Source organism: Loxodonta africana, chromosome 13 (assembly GCF_030014295.1).
Source record: "Loxodonta africana isolate mLoxAfr1 chromosome 13, mLoxAfr1.hap2, whole genome shotgun sequence".
Lineage (NCBI taxonomy): Eukaryota > Metazoa > Chordata > Mammalia > Proboscidea > Elephantidae > Loxodonta > Loxodonta africana.
In genome coordinates, this window is record NC_087354.1 from 36,347,873 (window position 1) to 36,371,067 (window position 23,195).

Here is a 23,195-nt window from a genome sequence, read left to right on the forward strand (position 1 = left end):
TGTTGTTGTTATTGTTAGGTGCTGTTGAGTCAATTTCGACTCATAGCAACTCCATTTGACAGAGTAGAGTTGCCCCATAGAGTCTTGGCTGTAATCTTTGCAGAAACAGATCACCAGGTCTTTCTCCCTCTGAGCTGTTGGGTGGGTTTGGTCCGCTGAGCACTTAACTGTTTGTGTCACTAGGGCTCCTTAATACAGTGCTTACCACCTAGTAAGTGTTGATGATAATGATGGTAACGATGATGATTGCCCTTACACATGAACTCATGATTTCAGTCCTGGTGATAAGGATTATAGTGGTATGCCCAGAGTGTTTTGGGGCTCCGGATGGAGGGATCTCTTTACCTGGAAGTGTCTGGGAAGATTTCAGAAGGATGATTGTATCTGAGCCGAGAGTTGTGAAGTTTGATTAGTAGTTTGCCATGAGATTGTACCAGGAGGAAATAAACCCCTTTTAATAAGTTTCTAAAGAAAAATAGTGCACTGTAATAGGAAAACCACTAGTCTGTTGAAAAGGTTGTGATGTGTTGGTGGTCATGGGCTGACTTGAGCCTGGAGGAGACTGTCGGGACCCACGTTGTGAAGGGTAATGTATGTCATGGTTAACATTCTAAGAAGAAATTCACTTGGCGTATCTTACGACTCCTGTCGTTTGAACTTGCAACTTTAGGAGTAACTTAGCTTTGTCTTATCAATGCTTCTGGTCTTGTTTTGAAGAACTACTCAAAAGGATAATTCCTCAACTTCATCTTAATTTCTTCTTTGCTTCTTTTTTAAATTACAGTGGTAATACATGTTCATTATAGAAAATGTTAAAATATGTAATAAACTTTTATATGTTTTCTTTAACCATTTCTATTTCTTCTTTTATAAAGTGCCTGTTCTTTGCCCATTTCTTTTGAGGAATTTGTCTTTTTTTTTTTTTAATGCATGGTTTTCTTTCTGGGTGGTAACAATTCTTTAGATATTAAAATATTAATCATTAGTCTGTCATATATGCTGCAAATATTTTTAATATCTTGTTATTTTCTTAGTTTTGTGTATTTTTCTTAGTGGTGGATCCAGATGTTTTAAAGTTTTATTGATGAACTCTATCTTTTCCTTTAGGATTTCTGCCTTCGGTTTCATTTTTTAGTCTTGGGATTATTTAAACTTCTATTTTATCCTAATATTTCATGTTTTATTTTGTATATTAAAATCTTGAATCATTTTTGAATTTATGTTGATGTATTAGGAGGAAATCTTGCTTTTTATAAGTGACAACTGGGTGTTCCTATACCATTTAGTGAATAAGCTGCCCTTTCCCTGCTTGTTTGAAATGTTGCCATTGTCATGTGCTAAGTTCTTGCACAGTAAAACCCACAAAAATCAGAACCTGTGTAAGGTAGAAACCTGTCAGAGAAGGAAAACACAAATATTTTCCAGTAATAGCGATAGCAAAGTGGTAAGACTGCACCCTGTCAAAGGCGGAAAACTTGTGAGACCCAGAAAAACAAGGCAGTTCCGTTGAGTTCTGATTCTCACGGATTTCACTGTGTATGTTTGAGTGTGTTTCTGGATGTTTTTGTTTATCCGCTGCTTTGTTTGCCTATTCTGGCATAAGTGCCATGGTATTTGGTTAATACAGCTGTATAATAGCTGCTTAGTGAGCTTTAATACCTGGTAGAATGAGTCCTGGCCCATTGTTCTTATTTTTAAAAACTTAACTGCTGTTCTTAAACATTCATTTCTTTGAGATCACCTTTAAAATCCTTTCTTAGTCCATCCCCCATTCACATTGAGGTCTTGATTGGAATTGTGTTAAAATTATAGATTAATTTGAGGGCAGCCGATTCCTGCATAATATTCGGTCTTCTCCTCCAGGAATGTGGTATGCCTCCTCATTTATTCAAGGAATTTTCTGTGTAATTTGTAAATATTCTTGCTTTTAATCCTGTTTGTGCACAATTTCTTTTTAAGTGTATTCCTAATCAATTTGTTTGTTGTTGTTATTTTGAATGGATTTATTTTTTCACACTCTGTTTTCCAGCTGGCTATTTTTGTTGTATAGGAAAGTTGTAGACTTGGGAAGCATAGGCTCAAATTTCTAAAGTCTTTGAAGTAGCTTTAAAGCTATTCCTTCAAAATTTTCTTAAATTCAGCAAAATTTAACCTTGTCAGAAATACACATCCTCAATAACTAGTTTTTAAAAACGGCATTAAAAAAAAAATTGCTTAGATGGGGTGAATAGTTTTCCCAATTTCCAGCAGATGTCAGTGTTTTACAAATTTATTAGTCTAAGGTGATGGTTTTGTTTTGGCAGTCTCTTGCTTTTATATGTCTATTTGTCATTTAATCAGCATACTGGGAATTATTTGGACTGGAACGGACTTTGGGGATCATCTAAGACAATCTTTTCATTCTGCAGATGAGGGAACAGGCCTAGACAGGAAATGACTTGTCCAAGGTCGCACCAGTCACTAAACCTAGGTTTCTTGAATCTCAGCCCATTGTTTTTATTTCTAAAACACTGTCTCTAAAAGACATAGTCACCAAAATCATGGAAAAGGAAAAAAAAAATCTATAATCCAGTGTTTCAGTAGAAGTTATATTTGGAAGCAAGGGAAGCAAATGCTGTTCAGTTTGTTTGGGTAGGTGTACACAGTGAAACCTGTGAGAGCCAGAACTCTGTGCACTGCCGTATCTTTCCAGGTCCTGTAAGTTTTCCGACTTTGACAGGGTGCGTCTTACCACTTTTTTATTGGTACTTGTTTTTGTTGGGTGCTGTTGAGTTAGTTCTGACTCATAGCGACCCTATAGGACAGAGTAGAACTGCCCCATAGGGTTTCCAAGGAGCGGCTGTTGGACTTGAACTGCTGACCTTTTGGTTAACAGCCAAGATCTTCACCACTGCACCACCAGGGCTCCTTATTACTATTTGTGGAAATACTTGAGTTTTCCTTCTCTGACAGATTTCTGCTTTATGCAGGTTTCAGCGTTCGCAGACTTTGCTGTCTTTAAAAAATCTTCATGAGTAAAATGCTAGATTCTTGGATTATAATCTTAATTGGGTGTGTCTGACTGAAAAAGAGCTGGTTATCTGAACACAGATTTACTGGACGTGAAAATGACCTTTAATATACAGTACCCCCTTCTTCATACTGACTGATTGTAACTTTAGTACTTGTATATGGCCAGTAGAATAACTCTCACTTGCTCTTTCCACAAGCCAATTAGTTGTGTTTGATAGAAATAATATAAATCATTCAATTCTACCTATGTCAAAAAATACAAAAAGGAGTCTACAGTCTTTTCTAATAAGTACGTGGAATAATAGAAAAAATAATTTTTTTTAGTTCTACATATCGTCAATAGAAAAATCAGGGCAAAGAAGTCAGGGAAACACTTGGGCAGCTTTAGACAAAATTATGAAGTGGCAAAATACCAGTTTTAGGGACCATCACTCCTTTTAATCATCTGACTCCACTCTATCCAAATCTGTAGAAAAGGTTATGGGTCACTTAATCTTTAGTGTGGAAGCAGGAACCTTCCAGGGTGCATGTGCTGAGCACCTCTTTGTCACCATTGCTTCCTAGATTTTGGAGTAGCAAAAGGTCCTGTGGATTGCTGTGAAGCTGAAAGAAGTAATGGTGGGTTGAGCCTTAAAGGAAGGGTAGGATTTACATAACTAAGACATAAAAGGTGGGACGTGTGTGGAAGGCTGACAAGTGAGTTTGCTAGGGCAAGCAATGAATAGATTGTTTAGAGTTTAAAGCCAAGCAAGGCAGGTAAGGTTAAGGGTAGGCTGGGACTGGACTGGCTTTAGACTTTTTGAGTCGGAGATCAAAGCATCATTTTTAATACACCTTTTCCTCACTTACCAACTCTCTCGTTATCTGACATTTCGCATTTACACTATTTTGCACGTTAACAACATGAGCCTGGCAGTAAAGAACGCCAAGGTGCGAGGTGAGAGTAACGCTGGCTGTGATGCTTGAGGTTATTGTTAACTTGGCTGGGCTCTGATTCCCAGTGGTTTGGTGTTATATAATGATGTAATTTGACAGTTATGCAATGATGCAGTCATCTTCCATTTTGTGATTTGATGTGGTCATCATCCATTTTTGCATAATGCCGATTTTGCGTAACAACCTGGTTTTTAGAACTTCACCATGTCCATAACTGTAGAGAGGGTGTAATAAGTTGCAAAAATTGTATGGAGAGGTCCTGTGTACCCTTCACCCTGCTTCCCTCAGTAGTTGTATCTTATGTAACTCTAGTACAATAGCAAAACCAGGAAATTGACATTATCAAATCTATAGGCCTTATTTAGACTTTACCAGTCTTTATATGTGCTCATTTGTGAGTGTGTGTGTATACATTTCTAGATAATTTTATCACGGGTATGGATTTGTGTAACCACTACTACAGTCAAGATCCAGAGCAGTTCCATGGCTACAAAGGAACTTCTTCATGCTATCCCTCCTAAAGATTTGGAAAAGCTTTAAAGGAAATCGAGTTTTCTAGTTGATTAAGTAGGGATGTAACCCTTGTATCCACAGGGTTCACTGACTTGTTTGCAGTTCAGAGACTTGGCCAGTAAGGGCCCCATTAGGGGTCGTCCTTACATATTGTTGGTATAGTGTTTGGAAATGGGGGGTAGTTTGTAACAAACTATATAAGGAACAAAACTGCTTAATTAAGGACTATTTTTTATGTAGAGTTTCGAAAAGATGTCAGGAAACACCTATTTACTTTTCTGGAATCTCAAAGGTACTATCACTCATTTTATGATTTCCCACATGCCAGTGGAGTTCTGATATTCCTGGAGACTCAGCTCAGCTCCCTAAAGTCACTGGTCTTTCCCTCATTTTCATCTCAAAGGCTGATCAAGGGTCCCTGGCTCAAGTTCCAGAATTATGTGGATTGCTTACCCTGGCAATGGAGTATCCTTCCTAAATATCTGGCCTAAATATGTCCTTCCAGCCCTGGTAGCGTAACGGTTACACACTACAGCTGCTAACCAAAGGGCTGGCAGTTCGAATCCACCAGGCACTCCTTGGAAACTCTATAGGGCAGTTCTGCTGTGTCCTATAGGGTCACTATGAGCTGGAATCGACTCAACGGCACTGGGTTTGGTTTGGTTTTTTTTTAGCCATCTTACTTTCATTACATTCATGTGGTCCTTCCAAAGAGAGCCAGTCATTGACCCTGAGCACACTGCATACGTTCTCACATCTGTACCTTAGCTTATTTTATTTAAGTATTTATTTTTAAATTTTTATTGTGCTTTAAGTGAAAGTTTGCAAATCAAGTCAGTCTCTCATACAAAAATTTATATACACCTTGCTATATACTCCTGATTGCTCTCCCCCTAATGAGACAGCACACTCCTTCCCTCCAGTCTCTCTTTTTGTGTCCATTCAGCCAGCTTCTGACCCCCTCTGCCCTCTCATCTCCCCTCCAGACAGGAGGTGCAAACATAGCCTCATGTGTCCACTTGATCCAAGAAGCTCATTCTTCACCAGTATCATTTTCTATCCCATTGTCCAGTTCATCCCTGTCTGGAGAGTTGGCTTTGGGAATGATTCATCTCTTGGGCTAACAGAAGGTCTGGAGACCATGACCACTGAGGTCCTTCTACTCTCAGTCAGACCATTAAGTCTGGTCTTTTTATGAGAATTTGGTATCTGCATCCCACTGCTCTCCTGCTGCCTCAGGGTTTCCCTGTTGTATTCCCTGTCAGGGCAGTCATCGATTATAGCCAGGCACCAACTAGTTCTTCTGGTCTCAGACTGATGTAGTCTCTGATTTGTGTGTCCCTTTCTATCACTTGGGCTCATAATTACCTTGTGTCTTTGGAGTTCTTCATTCTCCTTTGATCCAGGTGGGTTGAGACCAATTGATGCATCTTAGATGGCCGCTTGCTAGTGTTTAAGACCCCAGATGCCACTCTCCAAAGTGGGATGGAGAATGTTGTCTTAATAGTTTTTCTTTTTTAATAATTTTTATTGTGCTTTAAGTGAAAGTTTACAAATCAAGTCAGTCCCTTACACGAAAACCCATATTCACCTTGCTACACACTCCCAATTACTCTCCCCCTAATGAGACAGCCTGCTCTCTCCCTCCACTCTTTCTTTTTGTGTCCTTTTAGCCAGCTTCTAACCCCCTCCTCCCTCTCATCTCCCCTCCAGGCAGGAGGTGCCAACATAGTCTGAAGTGTCCACCTGATCCAAGAAGCTCACTCCTCACCGGCATCCCTCTTCAACCCATTGTCCAGTCCAATCCATGTCTGAAGAGTTGGCTTCAGGAATGGTTCCTGTCCTGGGCCAACAGCAGGTCTAGGGGTCATGACTACCGGGGTCCTTCTAGTCTCAGTCAGACCATTAAGTCTGGTCTTATGAGAATTTGGGGTCTGCATCCCACTGCTCTCCTGCTCCCTCAGGGATTCTCTGTTGTGTTCCCTGTCAGGGCAGTCATTGGCTGTAGCCAGGCACCATCTAGTTCTTCTGGTCTCAGGATGATGTAGTCTCTGGTTCATGTGGCCCCTTCTGTCTCTTGGGCTCATAATCACCTTGTGTCCTTGGTGTTCTTCATTCTCCTTTGATCCAGGTGGGTTGAGACCAGTTGATGCATCTGAGATGGCTGCTTGCTAGCATTTAAGACCCCAGACGCCAGTCTTCAAAGTGGGATGCAGAATGTTTTCTTAATAGATTTTATTATGCCAATTGACTTAGATGTCCCCTGAAACCATGGTCCCCAAACTGCTGTCCCAGCTATGCTGGCCTTTGAAGCTTTCACTTCATTTAGGTAACTTCTTTGCTTTTGGTTTAGTGCAGTTGTGCTGACCTCCCCTGTATTGTGTGTTGTCTTTCCCTTCACCTAAAATAGTTCTTATCTACTGTCTAATTAGCGAAAACCCCTCTTCCTCCCTCCCCCCTTCCCCCTCTTGTAACCATCAAAGAATATTTTCTTTTCTGTTTAAACTGTTTCTTGAGTTCTTATAATAGTGGTCTTACACAATATTTGTCCTTTTGCAACTGACTAATTTCACTTACTATAATGCCTTCCACTTTCCTCCATGTTATGAAATGATTCACGGTTTCATCATCGTTCTTCATCGATGCATTGTATTCCACTGTGTGAATGTACCATAATTTATTTACCCGTTCATCCATTGATGGGCACCTTGGTTGCTTCCATCTTTTTGCCGTCGTAAACAGTGCTGCAGTGAACATGGGTGTGCATATATCTGTTAGTGTAAAGGCTCTTATTTCTCTAGGATATATTCCAAGGAGTGAGATTGCTGGATCATATGGTAGTTCTATTTCTAGCTTTTTAAAGAAGCGCCAGATCGATTTCCAAAGTGGTTGTACCATTTTACATTCCCACCAGCAGTGTATAAGTGTTCCAGTCTCTCTACAACCTCTCTAACATTTATTATTTTGTGTTTTTTGGATTAATGGCAGTCTTGTTGGAGTGAGATGAAATCTTATTGTAGTTTTGATTTGCACTTCTCTAATGGCTAATGATCGAGAGCATTTCCTTGTGTATCTGTTAGCTACCTGAATGTCTTCTTTAGTGAAGTGTCTATTCATATCTTTTGCCCATTTTTTAATTGGGTTATTTGTCTTTTGGTAGTTGAGTTTTTGCAGTATCATGTAGATTTTAGAGATCAGGCACTGACCAGAAATGTCATAGCCAAAAACTTTTTCCCAGTCTGTAGGTAACCTTTTTACTCTTTTGGTGAAGTCTTTGGATGAACATAGATGTTTGATTTTTAGGAGCTCCCAGTTATCTAGTTTTTCTTCTGCATTGTTAGTAATGTTTTCTATACTGTTTGTGCCATGTATTAGGGCTCCTAATGTTGTCCCTATTTTTACTTCCAAGATTTTTATCATTTTAGATTTTATATTTAGGTCTTTGATCCATTTTGAGTTCGTTTTTGTGCATAGTTTGAGGTATGGGTCTTGTTTCAGTTTTTGCAGATGGATATCCATTTCTGCCAGCACCATTTGTTAAAAAGACTGTTTTTTCCCCTTATAACTGTTTTGGGGCCTTTGTCAAATATCAGCTGTTCACATGTGGATGGATTTATGTCTGGATTCTCAATTCTGTTCCATTGGTCTATGTATCTATCTGTGTATCAAAACAACATACTGTTTTGACTACAGTGGTGGTATAATAGGTTCTAAAATCAGGTAGAGTGAGGCCTCCCACTTTGTTCTTCTGTTTCAGTAATGCTTTACTTATCTGGGCCATCTTTCCCTTCCTTATGAAGTTGGTGATTTGTTTCTCCATCTCATTAAAAAATGTTGGAATTCGGATCAGAATTGCATTGTATCTGTAGATCGGTTTTGGTAGAAAAGACATTTTTACAATGTTAAGTCTTCCTGTCCATGAGCAAGGTACGTTTTTCCACTTATGTAGGTCTCTTTTGGTTTCTTGCAGTAGTGTCTTGTATAGGTCTTTTACATCTCTGATAAGAGTTATTCGTAAGCATTTTATCTTCTTGGGGGCTACTGTAAATGGTGTTGATTTGGTGATTTCCTCTTCGATGTTCTTTTTGTTGGCGTAGAGGAATCCAACTGATTTTTGTATCTTTATCTGATATCCTGACACTGCTGAACTCTTCTATTAATTTCAGTAGTTTTCTTGAGGATTCTTTAGGGTTTTCTGTGTAGAAGAAAATGTCATCTGCAGATAGAGATACTTTTATTTCTTCCTTGCCAGTCTGGAGGCCCTTTATTTCTTTGTCTAGCCTAATTGCTCTGGCTAGGACCACCAGCACAGTGTTGAATAAGAGTAGTGATAAAGGACATCCTTGTCTGGTTCCCGATCTCAAGGGGAGTGCTTTCAGACACTCTCCATTTAGGATGATGTTGGCTGTTGGCTTGTATAAATGCCCTTTATTATGTTGAGGAATTTTCCTTCTATCCTATTTTGCTGAGAGTTTTTATCGTGAATGGGTGTTGAACTTTGTCAAGTGCCTTTTCTGCATCAGTTGATAAAATCATGTGATTCTTTTGTTTTATTTATGTGGTGGATTACATTGTTTTTCTAATGTTGAACCATCCCTGCATACCTAGTATGAATCCCACTTGGTCATGGTGAATTATTTTTTTGATATGTTGTTGAATTCTATTAGCTAGAATTGTGTTGAGGATTTTTACATCTGAATTCATGAGGGATACAGGTCTGTAATTTTCTTTTTTTGTGGAGTCTTTGCCTAGTTTTGGCGTCAGGGATATGCTGGCTTCATAGAATGAGTTTGGGAGTATTCTGTTCTTTTATATGCTTTTAAATACCTTTAGTATTTAGTATTTAGCAGTGGTGTTAATTCTTCTCTGGAAGTTTGGTAGAACTCTGCAATGAAGCTGTCTGGGCCAGGGTTTTTTTTGGTTGGGAGTTTTTTGATTATCATTTCAGTCTCTTTTGTTATGGGTTTATTTAGCTGTTCTTTCTCTGTTTGTGTTAGTTTAGGTAGCCTGTGTGTCTCTAGAAGTTCATCTATTTCTTCTAGGTTTTCAAATTTGTTAGAGTATAGCTTTTCTTAGTAACCTTATATGATTTTTTTAATTTCAGTTGGGTCTGTTGCCCATCTCATTTCTTATTCAGGTTATTTGCTTCCTGTCTTGTTTTTCTTTTGTCAGTTTGGCCAATGGTTTATCAATTTTGTTAATTTTTTCAAAGAGCCAGCTTTTGGTCTTGTTAATTATTTCAATTGTTTTTCTGTTTTCTATTTCATTTAATTCTGCTCTAATTTTTATTATTTGCTTTCTTCTGGTACCTGAGGGTTTCTTTTGTTGCTCTCTTTCTGTTTGTTCACGTTCAAGGGATAATTCTTTGATTTTGGCCCTTTCTTCTTTTTGTATGTGTGCATTTATTGATAAAAATTGACCTCTGAGCACTGCTTTTGCTGTGTCCCAAAGGTTTGGATAGGAAGTGTTTTCATTCTCATTGGATTCTCTGAATTTCTTTATTCCATCCTTAGTGTCTTCTATAACCCAGTCTTTTTTGAGCAGGGTATTGTTCAGTTTCCAAGTGTTTGATTTCTTTTCCCTGCTTTTCCTGTTATTGATTTCCACTTTTATGGCCTTATGGTCAGAGAAGATGCTTTGTAATATTTCAGTGTTTTGGATTCTGCTAAGGCTTGGTTTATGACCTAATATGTGGTCTATTCTGGAGAATGTTCTATGTGCACTAGTAAAGAAAGTATACTTGGTTGCTATTTGGTGGAGAGTTCTGTATATGTCTATAAGGTCAAGTTGGTTGATTGTGGCATTTAGATCTTCCATGTCTTTATTGAGCTTCTTTGTGGATGTCCTGTCCTTCACCGAAAATGCTGTGTTGAAGTCTTTACTATAATTGTGGTGCTGTCTATCTCACTTGTCAATGGTATTAGAGTTTGTTTTATGTATTTTGCAGCCCTGTCATTGGGTGCATAAATATTTAATATGGCTATATCCTCCTGGTATATTGTCCCTTTAATCATTATATAGTGTCCTTCCTTACCCTTTGTGGTGGATTTAACTTCAAAGTCTGTTTTGTCAGAAAGTAATATTGCCACTCCTGCTGTTTTGATTGTTATTTGCTTAATATACTTTTTTCCATCCTTTGAGTTTTAGTTTATTTGTATCTACAAGTCTAAGGTGTGTCTCTTGTAGACAACATATAGATGGATCATGTTTTTTTTATCCATTCTGCAACTGTTTGTCTCTTTATTGGTGCATTTAGTCCATTTACGTTCAGCGTAATTATGGATAAGTATGAATTTAGTGCAGCTCATTTTATTTTTATGCCTGATACTCCTTCCCTGCCAGTCCAGCCTGATTCTTCCAGATCCTGTTCATCCTGTCATTGTCCATAAAGTAGACCACATCTTCAGTGAGCTCTTCCCGAACTTATCCCCCTCTTAAGGAAATTGAGCCTCCTTCCTTTTCACAGTTCTTACTAGGACATTTCCATGACTCCACCCCTTATTACAGTTACATAATTGTCTATTTATACACAACTTATTTGTTGCATTTTTATCTGACTAGATTGTTATATCCTTGAGGGTAGGAATAGTTTCTTATCTCTGTATCCTCTGTAGTTCTGAGGATCAAACCCAAAACCAAATCCATTGCTGTCGAATCGATTCCAACTTATAGTGACCCTATGGAAACCCTGGTGGCATAGTGGTTAAGTGTTACGACTGCTAACCTAAAGGTCAGCCATTCAGATCCACCAGGCGCTCCTTGGAAACTTTATGGGGCAGTTCTACTCTGTCCTGTAGGGTCGCTATGAGTTGGAATCGACTTGACAGCAACAGGTTTGGTTCTGGGTTTATTGGACAGAGTGGAACTGCCTCATAGAGTTTTCAAGGGTGTAAATCTTTATGGAAGCAGACTGCTTCATTTTTCTGCCAAGGAGCACAGCTGGTAGGTTCGATCTGGTGACCTTTTGCTTAGCAGCCGAGCACTTAACCACTTCGCCACCAGGCCTCCCTAGTTCCATATAGTAAGTCATTAGTAATAACTGTTTACTGAATTGATTACATTGAATTTTTGTTGAGGTGCAAATGTTTAGAAATTGTTTTCCGCTTCCTTTTTCCTCTCAAACTGCTCTCGCAGTTTCTAGGGAACATTAAGGGTTTCAAGAGCAAGTGTTTCACCACCAGAAGAAGACTTACTGAAGCAGATAACAAGGGTAGTTGGAGTGAAAAAAGCACTTGGAACTCATTGGAAAAAGACATTATATAAAAACCAGGTACTAGTATTTCAAAGTAATAGGTTACTTTATCTTAGGCTTGCAGTAATAGAATTTGTTCTAGATGGCATGAGGCTCCTATTAGCCGAGCTGTGAGTCCTCCTAGGTGTGGAAGAAGAGAGCAAGCAGAAGAAATATAATGTACCATGTAATTTTATTTTAGTTAAATGTACTGAACCAGAAAGGTTGCAGGACTTTCAAGTGCTTGTTTAACATCTTGATAAAAGAAATGATGGAAGCCAGGGAGAAGTTTCATTTTGCTAAGCTCTTAAGGATTAGGTATCATGCAGCGCTATGATTATTTAGAATAATGACTTTGAGAGCTCATCTTCTAAAAAGTGAGAAAAATAGCAGTAGCTCCAAAAGCACTCTTGTATTTTAGTATCTGAAGAAATTGTTCCTCATTGCTCTCCGGAGTAAACCGGGCTTTTTGTTTATTTCCTCTTCTGTTTCTTGAGCACAACTTGACCTGAACCTGTGCTGTAGGATGGGCGGCCCTCCAGACTCTGCCCAACACAGATCAGCAAGAAATCGGCCTTAAAATTGTCAGAATCACTATGTTTTGATTCTAAAGAGATCTGAGCAATTGAAGAGTTCCAACCAGCACTGTATATCAAAAAAACAAAACAAAACAAAAACCTGTTGCCTTGAGTCAGTTCCGACTCATAGCAACCCTATAGGATAGAGTAGAACTGCCCCATAGGGTTTCCAAAGCTGTAATCGTTACAGAAGCAGACTGCCACATCCTTCTTTTGCAGAACGGCTGTTGGGTTCAAACAGCCATCTTTTTGGTTAGCAGCTGAGTGCTTAGCCACTGTGCCACCAGGGCTCCCATCCATTGTATCTTTGTTGTTGTTAGGTGCTGTCACGTTGGTTCCCACTCATAGCGACCCTGTGTAGAACAGAACGAAACGCTGCCCAGTCTTGTGCCATCGTCACAATCTTTGCTATGTTTCAGCCTATTGTTGCCGCCACTGTGTCAACCCATCTCATCAAGGATCTTCCTCTTTTTCGCTGACCCTCTACCTTACCAAGTGTGATGTATAGATGAGGAAAATCCATCAATCAGGTTGTCTAAAGTTAGTTAAGAATCATAGGAAACTCTGCAATTCCTTTTCAGTTTTATTGTCCTTTTAAAGGTCCATTTGATTGTTATTAATAATAGTGAAAGTATTGTAAACTCAGAGCCAAACTAAATGCAGCATTTAGAAAATGCTGTTTGAATAAACCTGCTATTGCGGATTGCTTATCCTATTTTCTGCAAAGGATTTTTGTATATCTGAAATAAAGACACTTAAATTATTTTTTTCCAATAAGATTTTTTTTTGCTAAATATCTGCTAAGATAGGATAAGTTGAAGTATAGATTTTTTTTTTTTTTTTTTTCCTTGAAACCTTATGGTAGATGCTCTAAAGCAGGGACTGGCAAATTTTTTCTGTAAAGGGCCAGGTAGTAAATACTTGGGACTTTGCAGACCATACAGTTTCTGCTGCAACTATGCAACTCCGCTGTTGTAGTGCAAAAGCAGAAAATGGTTGTGTTTTGAAACTTCATTTACAAAAGCAGGCGATGGGGCAGATTTGACCTATTGGCCGTAGTTTGGCGACCCCTGCAGTAAAGTACAACGGGCTAAAACACAGCAACGAGTGTGAGGATGGTGCAGGACCAGGCAGCATTTCGTTCTGTTGTACATAAGGTCTTTATGAGTCAGAACCGACTCGATGGCATCTAACAACTGTAGCAATAACAGCAGTAAAGTATTGGGCCCTTGCCCATTTTTTGTCCGCAGGACCTAGCTTGCTATCTTTCATATAGAAGGCAGTATAATTGTTTATGGTAGTAGTTGTGGTGGTGATAATGATGATGATAATTAAGAAGATACAAATCAAATTTTGTTAAAAGAAATGATCATTTCCTGCTGATGTATAATTTTAGAGTTATTTTCTAGACAACATTCTAGCCTTAAGATATAATAAACACACTTAAGAGAACAGCTAACGTGTTTGAACTACATCTTCAAAAGAAGAATGGAATTTTTCTCAGTATTTGTAAAAACATTTCTTTTTCTAAAGGAAATAGCTTTGTTCTAATTATAAAGTTAAGACATACACAGGGACTACAGAGAAGTGTGAAGAAGAAATTAAAAATATGTCCAAATCTCGAAACCTAGAGGTAACCACAGATAATAACTACATATAAAACTTCTCTTGGCCTTCCAGATCCTCTGTCTGCCTTTTCCACTTGCTTGGTATTCAGGAAGGTCGACTTGTGTAGACTACATGAACAGGAATCCTTGCCATTTGGTTTCTGGTTAGATTCAGCCAATGGGAGGTACCAATAGAAAACGAAAGGGTGGAGGATAGTGAAGTGGGGGTGTTTATTCCCTATCTCCCTCACCCCCCGCTTCATCATCTGCCAATGGCCACACTCCTGTCAAGCAGCCACTCTAATCAAAGCTCTTTTGGTGCCTGTAACCAGATACCGCTCCCTCTTTCACCTTCAGGCCTAGGGTCAAGACTTCCCATGAGTTACTACCCCTGGGTATTGCACCATCTCTATTGCTTTCTCTAGGCCTTGCCTATCCTTTAAATAGTCCATTTATCAAATTTATATACCCAGTTTGAGTGTTCCATCTGTTTCTCACCATGAACCTGGCCTGACTGATACAAATGTATCAAGTTTGACTGATTCCACCATTAAAGCAGATAAGTAGAACTTCTCTTGTCTGCTTTACTTCTCCAGGTAAGAAACAAACACTTCACAGCAGTTATTGAAAGACTATGGGATTAGGGCTCATCTTCAGGCAGTATATCGACAGTGCTCCACTGCTATTCATAAAGTTCTCACTGGCTAATTCTTTTCAGAAGTAGACCAGCAGGTCCTTCTTCCCAGTCTGTCTTAGTCTGTAAGCTCAGCTGAAACCTGTCTGTCTGCCATGGGTGACCCTGCTGGTATTTGAATACTGATGGCATAGCTTCCAGCATCACAGCAACACGCAAGCCACCACAGTATGACAAACTGAGAGACACATGGGGGAAACCAAACCTGTTGCCATTGAGTTGATTCTGACTCATAATGACCCTATAGGCCAGGGTAGTGTGAGAAGAGGAGCCTCTCAGGTTGGAAGGCACTCAAAATACAACAGAGGAAAAGATGCCTCCTCAAAGTAGAGTCAACCTTAATGACCTATGGATGGAATCAAGCTTTCGGGACCTTCATTTGCTGATGTGGCACTACTCAAAATGAGAAGAAAACAGCTGCAAACACCCATTAATAATCGGAACCTGGAATGTAGGAAGTATGAATCTAGGAAAATTGAAAATCATCAAAAGTGAAATGGAACGCATAAACATCGATATCCTAGGCATCAGTGAGCTGAAATGGACTGGTATTGGTCATTTTGAATTAGGCAGTCATATGGTTTACTGTGCCAGGAATGACAACTTGAAGAGGAATGGTGTTGCATTCATTGTCAAAAAGAACATTTCAAGATCTACCCTGAAGCACAACGCTGTTAGTGAAAGAATTAATATCCGTATGCCTACAAGGAAGACCAGGTTAATATGACTGTTATTCAAATTTACGCACCAACCACTAAGGCCAAAAATGAAGAAATTGGAGATTTTGACCAACTTCTGCAGTCTGAAACTGATTTATCATGTAATCAGAATGCGTTGATAACTACTAGAGATAGGAATGTGAAAGTTGGAAAAAAAGAAGAAGGATCAGTAGTTGGAAAATATGGCCTTGGTGGTAGAAACAGTGCTGGAGATTACATAGAATTTTGCAAGACCAACAACTCCTTTATTACAAATACCTTTTTCAACAACAAATGGCATGTATACACATGGACCTGGCCAGGTGGAATACACAGGAATCAAATCCACTACACCTGTGGAAAGAGATGATGGAAAAGCTCAGTATCATCAGTCAGAACAAAGCCAGGGGCTGACTGTGGTACAGACCATCAATTGCTCATAAGCAAGTTCAAGTTGAAGCTGAAGAAAATTAGAACAAGTCCACAAGAGCCAAAGTACGACCTTGTGTATATCCCACCTGAATTTAGAGACCATCTTAAGAATAGATTTGACGCACTGAACACTAATGACCAAAGACCAGACAAGTTGTGGAATGACATCAAGGACATCATACATGAAGAAAGTAAAAGGTCATTAAAAAGCCAGCAAAGAAACAAAAAGACCAAAATGGATGTCAGAAGAGAGTCTGAAAGTTGCTCTTGAATGTTGGGTAGCTAAAGCAAATAGAAGGAACGATGAAGTGAAAGAGCTGAAAAAATTTCAAAGGGTGGCTTGAGAAGACAGAAAAAACTATTATAATGAAATGTGCAAAGACCTTGAGTTAGAAAACCAAAAAGGAAGAACATGCTTGGCGTCTCTCAAGCTGAGAGAACTGAAGAAAGAATTCAAGCCTCAAGTTAACAACGATGAAGGATTCCACGGGCAAAATACTGAATGACGCAGGAAGCATTAAAAGATGAAGGAATACACAGAGTCACTGTACCAAAAAGAATAGGCCGACGTTCAGCCATTTCAGGAGGTAGCATATGATCAAGAACTGATGGTATTAAAGGAAGAAGTCCAAGCTTCACAGAAGGCATTGGTGAAAAACAAGGCTCCAGGAATTAACGGGATACCAATTCAGATGTTTCAACAAACGGAAGCGTTCACTCTTCTGTGCCAAGAAATTGAAAGACAGATACCTGGCCAACTGATTGGAAAAGATCTATATTTATGCTTATTCCAAAGAAAGGTGATTCAACCAAGTGCAGAAATTATTGAACAATATCATTAATATCACACGCAAGCAAAATTCTGCTGAAGATATTCCAAATTGGTTGCAGCAGTACATCCACAGGGAACTGCCAGAAATTCAAGCTGGATTCAGAAGAGGACATGGAACGATAGATATCATTTTTGATGTCAGACAGGTCCTGGCTGAAAGCAGAGAATACCAGAAAGATGTTCACCTGTATTTTACTGACTGTGCAAAGGCATTCGACTGTGTGGATCATAAGAAATTATGGATAACATGGGGAAGAATGGGAATTCCAGAACACTTTATTGTGCTCATGAGGAGCCTTTACCTAGATCAACAGGTAGCCCATCGAACAGAACGAGGGGATACTACGTGGCTTAAAGTCAGGAAAGGTGTGTGTCAGTGTTGTATCCTTTCACCATACTTATTCAATCTTATGCTGAGCAAATAGTCTGAGAAGCTGGACTATGTGAAGAAGAATGCACCATCAAGATCGAAAGAAGACTCACTAACAACCTGAGTTATATAGATGACACAACCTTGGTTGCTGAAAGTGAAGAGGACTTGAAGCACTTACCGATGAAGGTCAGTGACCACAGCCTTCAGTATGGATTGCACCTCAACGTAAAGAAAACAGAAGTCCTCGCAACTGTACCAGTAAACAACATCAGGATAAACGGAGAAAAGATTGAAGTCATCGAGGATTTCATTTTACTTGGATCCACAATCAACAACCACAGAAGCAGAAGAAATCGAAAGATGCATTGCATTGGGCAAATCTGCTGCAAAAGACCTATTTAAAGTTTTAAAAAGCAAAGGTGTCACTTCAAGGACTAAGGTGTGCCTGACCCAAGCCATTGTGTTTTCATTGCCATTCGAAAGCTGGATAATGAATAAGGAAGATCGAAGAAAAATTGACCCCTTTGAGTTTTGGTATTGGCGAACAATGTTGAATACACCATGGACTGCCGGAAGAACAAACAAATCTGCCTTTGAAGAAGTACAGCTAGAATGCTCCTTAGAAGCGAGGATGACGAGACTTTGTCTCACATACTTTGGACATGTTATCAGGAGTGACCAGTCCCTGAAAAAGGACATCATGCTTGGTAAAGTGAAGGAAAGGAATACCCTCAACAAGATGGATTCACTGAGTGGCTGCAACAGTGGGCTCAAGCATAACAACGATTGTGACGTTGGTACAGGACTAGCAGTGTTTCCTTCTGTTTTATACAGGGCCGCCATGAGTGGGAACTGACTGGACAGCACCTAACAACAACAACATGGGGGTAGGAACTAGAAAGCCTGAGTTCAAATTCCAGCTCTGACATTTAATAGCTGTATGACCTTGGGTGTATTACATCATCTCAGTGAGACTTGGTGTCTCCATTTGAAAAAAGGGGTAATAATGTCTACCACGGATTGTTGGGGACATAAAATGAGGTAGTGTTTGAAAGTGCATATTACATTGTCTGGCATATATATGGCTTTTAAGTGCTGAAAAGTATTGTAAAAGAGCAACTTATTTTTCTTGGTTTGTAATCTTATTTTTTAATCAGATACTCATCTAAAAGATTCTGCAATTGAATTCTTTGTAAAGGAAAAGACCGTTAGTAACAGGTGGATCCTCTCCTATGATACCTATTGCAGAGACTGTATATTTCAGAGAGCCATCACCGCCCCCCCCAGCAGTCGATTTTTCTCGCCGGCAGATTTCTAGCTGACAGCAGGTGGCAGTAGAGAGTTATGCCCACCCTTATAGGTAAAAACCAAAACCAAACCCACTGAGGTCAAATGGATCCTGACTCAGAGGTATTTTGGGCTAATAGGAAGTCTACATGTTGGAGTGTTAGTGTTAATGACTATTTTGATTGCTTAAAAAGAAAAAACTTCAGAATCAACAGACGGAAGGTGGATACTCACCCTGCAAAGTAGTGGTTAAGAGCTATGGCTGCTAACCAAAAGGTCGGCAGTTTGAATCCACCAGGTGCTCCTTGGAAACCGTACAGGGAAGCTGTACTCTGTAATATAGGGTTGCTATGAGTCAGAATCGACTCATTGGCAACGGGTTTGGTTTTTTGGGTAATATTTATTGAACACATGCTACAGAGTTTTTACATACCTCATTTTATGTATTTGTTTGTATGTGCTGACTTTTTGCCTGTCTGTGTACTTATCTGTCTAGCTGTTAGTTGTTGTTGAGTTGGCTCTAACTCAGTGAAGTAGATAGTAGTATTATTACCATTTTAAGGAGAAGAAACTGAATTTTATGGAGAGGTGAAGTGACTTGATTAATATCTCTTAGCTAATAAGTGGTAGTTATGAGATTCAAACCCAGTGGTCTCCCCAGAAGCCTGGATACTCAGCAGCTGTGCTGTGCTGCCTCCAAGACTTGTTTCCTTGAAATGCTAGAAGGTTGACCTTTGAAAAATGTTTGATTATGTAAGTACATGGCAAAAAATTCAAACCATACAGTGGGGTAGAGTTAAAGTACAGGCATGCTTCTCATCTGGGTCCTCCTGTTCCCTAATTCCTTTCTCCAGAGGCAACCACTGTTACCTGTTTCTTTCGTAACCTTCTTAGATACCCTTACAGAGGTGTAGCAGTGCTTGTAAGCAGACTAGTGATTGGCCTTTATAATCCATCTTAGCTCACTTTCTGCTTGTTGTCCTCCGTGTTTTCTTAGGCTCTCTGAGTACAGGAGGAGGAGGGTGCTGTTGGTGAGATCCTTAGCCGCTCACACACCAAATACTATTCAGATTTTTTATTTCTTTGCTTTCAGCTTGACCTAGTGGGTTCTAAATTCCTGTCATCTCCTACTTTTTTCATTTAACACATAGTCAGTGTTCTCAGGGTTGAATAAAAGCCTCAAACTCATAATGCGCTTAGGTGTTAAATGTAAGGCAATGGAAGTTGTCATATATTCTAAATACCTCACTGTTGATTAGCAGAATGACCTGTCATAGCTGGGGATACTGGCAGAAAAGATACCTTACATGAGGTTGAGTACTTGTCCTCAGTGCTCTTGCGACAGTTGCAGTCCCTGTATTTTGACACAAATGTTAGTACCTGTCTTGAAATAAAGGATTTTGTAATAACAGTGCAGAAATGATCAACCAGGTGATAATTGTGTCTTTAATAGATGATTCTTACTGCAGTGTGTTTGATTCTACATGGAGATTCCTAAATGGCTGAATTATATTGTGATTAAACGTAGCAGAAAGAGTGAGCGGTCATTTCCAGTGCAATTAAAAAAACGAGCAATTAAAATTAAGTGGTTTAGGTGAATATTGCTAAATGCGTTATGGATTTGCAGGAAAATATATTTTTAAAAAACCCAACTTTTATATGACTCAGAATCTGAGTATGTATATTTTTTATGCAATCATGTAAATGAATTTGTTTATTATCCTGAACATGCCTAAGGTTTTTCTATGAAGAGTGATACAAGGGGGTCATGCTTCAATCAGTTCTTTTTGAAGCCAACTGTAATGAGTTCAAAGCATATGGTATTGATTTTTGAGAGTTCTGCCACAAGAGCTATCATAAATTATTGGCTCTATATTTTATTTTAGGATATCAGCTTCATGTTTTAGAAGCATGTTTGATGGAAGTGCCTGTGTCTCTATAATCAGCCACATGGCCTAAGGAGTAGGCATGCAGCAATTGATTAAGTTGACATTTGATATTAATAGCTTAGAGACTCTTTACATCATAATATTCTTATCCATTTTAGATTTTAAATGAAGACAATTTTGACTGGTGTTTCATAGTTAATGAGTGGTAGTGGTGGGATTCAGAGCCAGGCAGCCTGTCTAGAAGCCTACACACTTAACCACTGCACTCTACTACTTCCAAGGTATTTGTCTTTGACATGCTTTCTCCATCCCTTTGCCTAACGCCACTTGTACCTTTTGGCAACAGGGGATATGTGTATCATTGAGTCATTATTCACCTGGAACAGCAAGTCCTCAGCTTTCTCTTTGATGAGCTGTATGACCTTAGCTATTTGACTTCTCTGAGCATCAGTTTCTTCATCTGTGAAATGGGAATAATAATCACCACCTTCCTGCCTCACTAGGTAGATGCATTGATTAGCTGATTCTAGTCATCCTTCTATCCCTCAGGTGTAGCATAGTACCTGACATTGTAGGCCCTTAATATGTGTTTGTTTCTGTGCTCTTCTTCTCTTCTAGAAGCAGGATTTTGATTAAGAGTTAGATATCTCTTGGGGTGGTCTGAACAGGTAACTACTTGAATATATTCAGGAAACTAAGATAAATATGGTCAAGGGACTACTTATTATATCCTGTACTTTCATAGTAAATAAAACTGAGCTCAGTATCTGCCTGGGAAAACACAAAAGATTTGTTGCTAGAGGTAGGGAAAAGAATCCCTCTACTTAATGGACCTTGGGAATTCTCTCAGTGTAGGATAAGAGCTAGTCACACCAAATGGCAGGGAGGACTCGATGGACGTTTAACTGAGATTTGTTATGTTATGATTGGACAAGTTAATAAGAAGAGTGGAAGGACCTTACGGGCATGGAGAACAGCAGAGCAGGAGCAAAGGCTTGCAGGCAGGAAGTTGCGGGTGGGATATGGGACAATATAAGCTGTCTGTTTAACTGGGATTGCCTGCCAGAGTGCAGTGGGAGATGATGTTGGAGAGTAATTGGGATGAGGTCATAGAGGGTTCTGCATGCCCGGTTAAGGAGTTTGGATGTTATCTTTAGGAGGCTGTGATTGACTGAAAGTTTTTGAGCAAAGGGAAGTGAGGATGAGCACTGTCATGGGCAAGGAGAGACTGGAGTGGGATAAACAGTTGGATTTTGGGGAGAAATGGCACATGTAGAATAACAGGTGAAGAGAGCTGTGGTAATAGTGCAGAGAGGTAATTGGAGAAGGAGGTACTGAGTTTACATGATTACAGTTCTTGAAGGGGATTATGGGAGACATGGCCATAAAATGTAAGCTGGAAAGAAGGAGATAGAAATGGAAGTACAAGAACAGCACATGTTGAAAGGAGAGTTAGAAAGCTTGTATAACCTTGGGCTCCGAGGCTCAGTATTCCCAACCCTTTCATCAGTATTAGGGCAAGGATAAGCTGGTTATATTCAGAAAAGCTCAGAGTCAGTAGTTTGAGGTCAGGGCATCCTAAGAGGTGTCAGGGACCCAACTGCTGCCTCACCTGCCACAGTTCAGAATGATACTCTGTGAAAGTGAACTGAGTCCTCAGTGCCTAGCATAGTACTTCAGTCTGAGGACTAAAGAAAGGCATTTATAGACTCCTCTTCCAGCGTTTTCTTTCAAGGCCTAGTTCAGATACTTTTTTTTTTTGTCAGTGAAAATTCTGCAGCTCATTTTGTCCCCATGTCCCCACTTTAACCGTTTTTACTCCACTGATTCCCTAGTCATCAAGATGAATATTTTTCTGCCCTTCCCTCTCTTGTCCTTCTGCTGCCACTTTTGATACTATTTCCACTCCCCTCTTCTTGAAATTCTCTTTCCTTATATTTTATCTGGCCACTTGTTTTTTAAATAAAGTTTTATTGGAACACAGCCACACCTATCCATTGTCTGTCTGCTTTCATACTACATGACAGAGTTGAGGAGTTGTGACAGAGACTGCATGGCCTACAAAGCCTAAATACTTATCTGGCCCTGTACGGGAAGGGTTTGCCAACTCCTGTTCTATGATACCACTCTTCCCTGATTTTCTCGTTCCCTTCTGCTGAACCCTGAAGCTGAGAGAACATGTAAGAGTCAGTTCTAAGGTAAGATTGTAAAAGCTGTGGCTAAAAAATCCCCTGAAGTACTGAAGGAACTGAACTCCTTTCCCTTCCAGCTGTTTTAGGAAACAGTATCTGACAATTCTTATATTTTTTTGAAAAGGCTGTCCTAATGTAATTATATATATGGGCACCATGCTGAGGAGTTTGTAAGCATTACGTAATTTTTAGTTCATTTTACAGATGAGAAAATTGAAAAACAGAGGGTAGTAGCTTGACCAAGGTCACACAGCCAAGAAATAGCCCATGGCCTGTGCCCCAACTGCCACACCAGATTGCCTCCAGAGGGCGCTGCTGCTTCAGAGCCCACACTAAATGGAAAGGCAAAGATGTTTGTGAGCAAATACAGTCCTGGAGGGTGGGTGAGTTTCCAAAGATTAGCTTTGCAGTGGAGTACAAAACCCCATTATAGGGCGAGCAGAGCCTGGAGAGAAACACTCAACAAATTGTGACTTTGCAGAACAATCCTGTGACTTTTAGAGAGTGCTTTCTGAACACCGTGTAGCAACCCTGATGCAGCTGGGACTTTGGACTCTGCTAGTCACATTCTCTGCTAGCAGGGGCCTGTGAAGCGAGTACCCACAGAATTAAGCAAAATAAGGACGGGTTGGCTCTTGTTCCTTGTACTAATGTCAGTGTCCTCTGTTAATGAGCCTTTGGTATTTCAGAAAAAGAATCATCCTAGAGGCATATAAAGCACATGTGCGTGGACCAAAGGTTTTTCTCCTGTTTCCGCTTCTGAACGTTGACCTTGCAGTGTGCTAGTGTGGCTCTGACATCCACCCGTGTAATGGGACATTATGTTTGAAAGGACTGGCCCAGAGTGGGCCAGCGTATGCAAGGGGAGCTCATCAAGCCTGCACATGACTTTCAGGCTCCATTGATCCTGCGTCTTTGGGG

General features: G+C 39.7%; 1 protein-coding gene across 11 annotated transcripts in view; it reads left to right on the plus strand.

The window, feature by feature from the left end:
- The window catches only part of MTHFS (methenyltetrahydrofolate synthetase), a 61,778-nt gene that overhangs the window by 35,120 nt on the left and 3,463 nt on the right, over positions 1 to 23,195 (plus strand). Inside the window, exon 4 of one of the 11 annotated variants that reach the window (XR_002786746.2) lies at positions 11,596 to 11,731. The exons of the other annotated variants lie outside the window; for them this stretch is intronic. The gene's annotated coding sequence lies outside the window, so the exon portion shown is untranslated. The remainder of the gene's footprint in view (positions 1 to 11,595; positions 11,732 to 23,195) is intronic. 11 annotated transcript variants of the gene reach the window in all.